The 7,354-nt window shown below is 37.5% G+C and overlaps 1 pseudogene across 1 annotated transcript; it reads left to right on the forward strand.

Moving 5' to 3' along the window:
• The first annotated feature begins 4,981 nt into the window (after positions 1-4,981).
• On the forward strand, positions 4,982-6,417 carry LOC114321355 (putative dolichyl-diphosphooligosaccharide--protein glycosyltransferase subunit 3B pseudogene; annotated as a pseudogene). The gene has a single exon (XR_014339773.1). The product of XR_014339773.1 is annotated as a putative dolichyl-diphosphooligosaccharide--protein glycosyltransferase subunit 3B pseudogene (transcript).
• Positions 6,418-7,354: the final 937 nt, after the last annotated feature.

Genomic DNA, 7,354 nt, shown 5'->3' on the forward strand with positions numbered 1-7,354 from the left:
CTTGTATTTGAACGATGTTCATAATCGGGTATTGAGCCTTTAACTGACCAAAATACGAAATACAACATGATTATGCAAATGTGATGATCATAAGTATGTTTATTGATACAAAAATAATGAATGAAAAGCTATCAACTCAAATGGATTGGCGTCTAAACCTAAACCCCCAAATCCATGAGGACTTTACAACACCACAAGCATGGCATTCAAGGCATAAATTAAATAAACAATTAAAGTAGCTCTAAAATAGCAAAAACAGTGTTGGAATCATGTTGAAAAGCTAGGAAAAGTAAACCAAAAAAATAAGAGAACAAAGCTAGTAAGCAAGCCTAAGGAAGGGTGGCCAACCCCTCCACTTTTGGAACCTTAAAATCACATGTTTTAGCCTCTGAAAACTCTAAAAATCAGTAGTTCAAAGTAAAAAAACAAGTGGGAAACACAAGGATATGAGCTATAGAATAAGGTTCAAGAAAGAGTGGTTAACCCCTCCACCTTTAATAGCTTTTAAATCACAAGTTTCAACTCACAAAACCAGTCCAAAACAGTGTGAAAAAGAGTAAGAAAGAGTAGTGTAAAGATGGCAAAAGTTATATCTCTTGAAGAGAGGATGTTCTTTGGTTCACAAACCACAAGGTGGTCACTCATAAGAGCTAGAATTTTGGCTCAATTATCTCAGCAAGAAGCCTCAAAATTTTGGTTTATGAAGTGTATGTATAGTGTATGTATATTCCAAGACAAATAGGGAGAGTGTTTGGCAAGTTTTTGGCACATGGAGAATTTTTCTAATCTAAAACCATAAGAGAAGGTCATCTATTTATAGAAAAATAGGTTCCCCTGTTGGAAATATCTGTACTGAGCCAATTGGTGCAAGGCATGCACATGAGGGGACAGCTGGCAGCAAAATATCTGCTGGCCGCTGGACATGGCCGACCGGCCATGGAGAGAGACTGTCGACTAATAGAAATTGGCCTGCTAGCCACTTTTTGGCCAGCAGGCCTCTAAGTGGTCAGGCTAGAAAAAAATAGGTTTTGGTCTGAAGGAGGTGCAAGGTTTTGGCTCTAAAGCTTGAAAATCGAAGGCTTTTGCTGAAGAAATTGAATGATTTGGATAGCGTAACAATTCATTATTAAATGTTCACCATGAGGCGCCCAAGTCTTAAGGGCGATCAAAAATGGAGTGTCTACAGTTGGTTAGTAGTTTTCCTTTTAATATAAGCCAAAGGAAGCATTGGATGTTCACCATGAGGCGCCCAAGTCTTAAGGGCGATCAAAAATGGAGTGTCTACAATTGGTTAGTAGTTTTCCTTTTAATATAAGCCAAAGGAAGCATTGCAATTTTGGGGAGATTTTAACTTTCCAAATCCACTTCTAATCCATGCCATCCATATTAGAATTAGTAATGAGATTATAAGCAGAGGCAGTATTGAGGTTACTACACAGAGAACCAACCTAGGCAGGAGTATCAGTGTAAGTTACAAATATGGGCCTATAGATTTTGAGAATTTCATGAAGATCTTGTAGGTTAACCAGAGTGAGCATTTTATCTATGTCCCAATTACCTTCTTCATCAGGAATTAAGCTAACCTTATCATAATCATTTACAAGAAATGTATTATTTACCTGAGATAGAGGATGTTTTCCATACCACCAATCATTCCAGAAAAAGATATCCTTCCCATTGCGCACAATCCATTTGACACTCTTTCTAAGGACCTCTTTGTTTTTACACATGCTTCTCCAGATATGTGAGGACCTCTTCTTCATAGGCCAAGAACAAAAGCTGTTTTGTTTCAAATATTTGGACTAAAACACTCTACACCAAAGTCTATTATTATCACTTAGAAATTTCCACCCAAGTTTGGTTAAAAGAGCAGCATTTTGATCTCAAGCATTTCTAATGCTTAACCCTCCCTCAGCTTTGCTTCTACACACACTATCCTAATTGACCAAATGAACTTTCTTTTGAGTCTCAGTGTCACCCCAAAGGAAATTTCGATTAATTTTATCAATTTCATCACAAATTTTCCTACAGAGTTCCATGGTTTGCATGTTATAAGTGGGGATGGTAGAGGGTAATGCTTGGATTATAGTGGTTCTAAACATGACATATTGATATGTGGTTCTACTTACAAACACGTTGTGGCCTAGTTAACCATATCAAAATCATTTACATGTCGTTGGATTCACCTCATGGCTTAATTTTCATTCCACCCCTTATATGCTTTGTTTCACCTCTTTTTCATGCCATCGGAGTTTTGAAAGATAATCAAAATAGGCTTTTTCTTTCCTTTTTTTTTTTTCATATTCAAACCCACATGTTCAAGACCTTGTATCTCTCTCGTCGTAATCATGTATTGCCTTAATTTTGCATCATTGGATTCAAATCATGACCTATTTTTCATTTCACCCCTCATACGTCTTGCTCCATTTTTTTTTTTGATGCTGTCAGAGCTTCAAAAGTTGGCCAAATATAAGATTTTTCTCATTTTTTTTTTTTGGATTCAAACTCACATGTTCAAGAGTTTGTATCTCCCTTGTCGTAACTCTATTTTTTCCTTCTCATTTTTGCATTGTTGGATTCACTCGTTTGGCAAGAGGCTATTTTAGCCAATTAGCCAAAAAGTTACTAAATTAGCCAAAAAGCCAACAACCCATACCAAAAAGTCAAAGATTCTCTTTTCTCTCTACTTTTTGCACATCTTTTCGTAATTAGCCAAAAAGTCATCCCAAACATACAAGTTTTTTTTACCTACCCTTTTAGCCAAATAGCCAAAAAGTTACTAAATTAGCCTGTTCCCAAACGATAGTTTTCATTCCATCCCTCATAGGCCTTGTTCCACCTCGTTTTACGTGCCGTTAGAGCTCCAAAAATTGGCCAAAAATTAGAATTTTTTTTTCCTTCCTCTATCTTCTATCTCCATGCTTCTTCCTTCCTCATTCTTTTCCTCTTCCTTCATGCCCTTTCCATCGAGCTCTTGGTAGCCACCGAACCTCCGATGGTAATAGTGACGGTGACATCGAGTTAGTTTTATTTTGTTCTAAAGAGAGGGGGTGTTTAGGAAGAAGACTTTTTAGTTTTTTTAGCTAAAATAGCACTGAAAGACAAAATGGGCTAAAATAGTCAATAAGACAAAATGTCACATCAAACTTATAATCATTTCATTTTTTCTCTCACAAACATCACATCCAACTACAAAAAAATCTAATAATCTTCCCAAATACAAAAATTTTAGCTTATTAAAATAGTCAAAAACTAAAATAGCTTACTAAAATAGGAACTTCCCAAACACCTACAAAATATTCTTGACTTAGTTTTACAACAAAGAAAAGAAGTCATGAGAGAAAAATAAATTTACTTATTAGACTTATGCCTCCGTTTGAGAAGTGGATTGACTTTTTGGCTTTTTTGGCTATTTTAGCCTAGGCTAAAAAGCTTGGGTTAGGAAGGACTTTTTGACTTTTTAGCTTTTTTTGTGAGAGAATAATGTAATGATTATGGGTTGGATGTGATGTTTTGTTTGTTGTGGCTAAAATAGCCTATTTTATCTTTTGTGGCTAAAATAGCCCCAAACCTCCTTACCAAATGGAGCCATGCCTCTCTCAAAAAAAATATATAATTATTGATGCACAATTATTATAATTTTTTACATAAATAAACTATTTAACGAGTTTTAAAATTAAATTACTGAGTTGTGCTTTAAAATAAAATAATAATAATAATAATAATAATAATAATAATAATAATAATAATAATAATAATAATAAGGGGAAAACACCATTAAATCCCTAATTTGGAAATGTTAACCCATTTAGTCCCGACGTTTTTTTGTTGGTCTAATAGGTCCTATTTTATGTGTAAAGACATTAGTACCCATTTTTTTACGTGTCTGGGTCAGTAATTGAGGAGGTAATTTTGGGTTGGTGTTTATGTGTAATTTAACGAATTGTCCAAAAAGCTTACTATACACCTTTTTTAGATTTCCCTCATTTTCCAAACATCCGATGCTTTTGATGTTTGTGGGTGTTTTAAACATCAGATTCATTTAAAAAAAATTTACCATTATCAAAACATCATCAAAAATCGGTAACATCATCAAATCATCATCAAACCTCATCGTGAACAACAGCAACATCAAAGCATCATGAACATCATCGTGAACAACAGCAACATCAGAACATCAGATTCATTTAAAAAAAATTTAACATCAACAAACATCATCAAACATTGAGAACATCATCAAATATCATCACATTGTGAAAGAGGCATTTAATGTAAGTTACTATAGACCTTTTTTGGATGTTTAATGTAAACATCAGATTTCCAGTATAGTGTTTATAAGAGTATAGTGTTTACATTATCACAATGTGATGTTTAATGTGATGTTTACATTAGAGTATAAACACTATACATAAACACTAGCCGAGAATGGGAAGAAAGAGGCCGCCGACGATACCAGGACCTAGAATCTCCAGCAAGAGCTCGTTGCCATTGGAGAGGTATGTGGAGGCGAGGAACATTATCGTTGATGAAACTGTTCATGATCCCCATAGCCTTGCTTGAGATCCCGATATCTGGATGAACCTGCTTCAAAACCTTGAAGATGTAGATCTTGTGAGTTCGACCTCTTCTTCTTCTTGTCTCCGGCGACAGCTTCTTCCCGGCCTTCGGCTTCTTCTCCGTCGGAGCCTTCTCCGCCACCGTGGACTTCTTCTCCTCCGCTGGCTTCTTCTCTGCTGTTACTGCTTTGGGTGCTATTAGAGAGTCTAGAGAGAGAAAACTAGGGTTTCAAAATCGAGATGAGAGAGATTGATTCGGATGTTGATGTTCAGGATGTTGTTCAATAGTGGATAAAAATGTAAACTTTATATACAATATATCAAAAACATATATTATATCAAAAAAAAAAAAAAAACTAAATAATTTTAAAAAAAATAATTAAAATTAACTAAAATAGCATTTATTATATTGAGATTTATGAGTAACTTCATAATAATAATCTAGTCAAAGTCATCGTCGACTCGAAGGAAGCAAAACCCTCGGCTTCTTGACATCCCCAAAACTCACAGATCAACCTTCACACCAACCCAAAAATGGCGATCTCTGCAACTTCAAGATCCAAAACCCATCTCACTCTCCTCCTCCTCCTACTCCTCTTCTCTCTCCTCTTCCTCCTCACTCCCTCCTCTTCCATGTCTGATGATGATGATGATGATGATGAATCCGACATCGTCTCCGAGCTGCTCTCTCTCCAATCCCAATCCAACTCCGGCATCATCCGCCTCTCCGACCACCTCCTCTCTCGCCTCCTCTCCTCCAAACCCCCCCGCCCTTTCTCTCTCCTTATCTTCTTCGACGCTCTCCAACTCCACGACAAATCCGAGCTCCAACTCAAATCTCTCCGCTCCGAATTCGCCCTCCTCTCCTCCTCCTTCATCTCCAACAACGCCCCAAACCCTTCTTCCAAATCCAACCTCTTCTTCTGCGACCTCGAATTCAAGGACTCTCAGTCCTCTTTCGCCCTTTTCGGAGTCAACGCTCTTCCCCACATTCGTCTCGTACCCAACTCCGCTGTCGATATCAAACGCGATACCCTTCAAATGGATGCCGGAGATTTCTCGCGGTTAGCCGAATCCATGGCTGAGTTTGTTGAATCCAAGACGAAACTCATTGTTGGTCCAATTCATCGACCCCCAATTGTTTCCAAGACGCAAGTGATTGTGATTGTTCTGGCATTGTTGATTTCTTTGCCTTTTCTTGTGAAAAAATTGATTGCTGGTGAGACCCTTTTCAATGATTCCAAGTTTTGGTTGGCTGGAGCTGTATTTGTCTACTTTTTCAGTGTTTCTGGGGCTATGCATAATATAATTCGGAAGATGCCCATGTTTTTGGCCGATCGGGACGATCCTTCGAAGCTGGTTTTCTTCTATCAGGGATCGGGAATGCAGCTTGGAGCAGAGGGTTTTGCGGTTGGGTCTTTGTATACGGTTGTTGGGTTGTTGTTGGCTTTTTTGACTCATGTTCTTGTCACAGTGAGGAGTGTGAATGTGCAGAGATTGGTTATGATTGTAGCACTGTTTGTTTCGTTTTGGGCTGTGAAGAAAGTTGTGTTCTTGGATAATTGGAAGACTGGTTATGGGATTCACATGTACTGGCCTTCGAGTTGGCGGCTGTGAGAGATTGAAGACGGGTCTTGTTCGTCTCTAATTATAGGTAAGAGTCTTTTACTATTTGAATTGTGTATGACATTTACCAAAGCGGAATAGGGTCACACAATAATTTCTCAGCTTGTTGGTAATTTGATGAATGGTTGATTTTTGGTCAATACATTTTTGTACTAGTAAGGTTTTGAATGTGAACTAAATGCTATGCTTTAGTCAATTGCAATGTAATATTTTCCTTGCCGAAGGATATTCTTCAGTTGTGCCAGAAAAAAGCTGCAAGGCATTTCATTAGAAGTGCACAATCAACCCTTAAGCATTAATGAATGTTGTATCGTGATTCATATCTGTACGGAAGTTCCTTTCCCAGAAAATTATATAATCTCCTTGAGCAATAATTATTGGAGCAGAACTAGTGTTCCACTATCGCGTTGAGGGGCTACATGTTGTTCTAACATGTGCCTTTTCTACAACATCCATGTTTTCCTCCCTTGTTCCAAGCCAAGTGTATTCATTCTAGATTGAATATGGTGAGATTTTGATTGTCCAAATAGTATCCTCAGATTCTTTTCCCCTTTCCACTAGAGTTTGTCCTAAATTTTCTCAACAAATTCCTCCCATAGTTGCACAAAGCGGGAGCAGGGGCAAAACCAGGGATGAGAAAGTGAGGGCTCTATAAAAGAGTTTAACGTTGGGAGTGGGATTAAGACCCAGGGCTGGGGTAGGGGCGAGACCCACATAGGAGTTTCCTGATACTAGATTCCTCTTTCATTTTTAGATGAAATTTCATAGCATCCACCTGAATATAGCTTATGGATTCTTGCAAGATTTTACATTATTTTTTAAATTTTCTTGTTGCTGACTTAGTCTTCTGGGTGTAGCCATGTTATTTGCACAGGCAAGTGCCTAGATGTGTAATATGGTTACACTACTATTCTGCATGACTTCATTAGTAGCTATTTTAGCTTTCTGAGCTTCCTTGCTTATGCTGGCTCTGTTTGAATTTGTTTGGAAGAATAGAGTGTTAGCTACAACTCCGATGGGGTTGTGGTATCCGCAGATTTTGGATTATTTACTGACACTTGAACGGTAACTTTGTGTAACTACTACTCCAACAATGGTGATCATCTGTTGCAGCTGTTTGTCTATGTTATCTAAAGTTTTAATTTTGTATCAGGTTACGCACCATTATATTT

Source organism: Camellia sinensis, chromosome 9 (genome assembly GCF_055761805.1).
Source record: "Camellia sinensis isolate YWXY chromosome 9, ASM5576180v1, whole genome shotgun sequence".
Classification (NCBI taxonomy): Eukaryota; Viridiplantae; Streptophyta; class Magnoliopsida; order Ericales; family Theaceae; genus Camellia; species Camellia sinensis.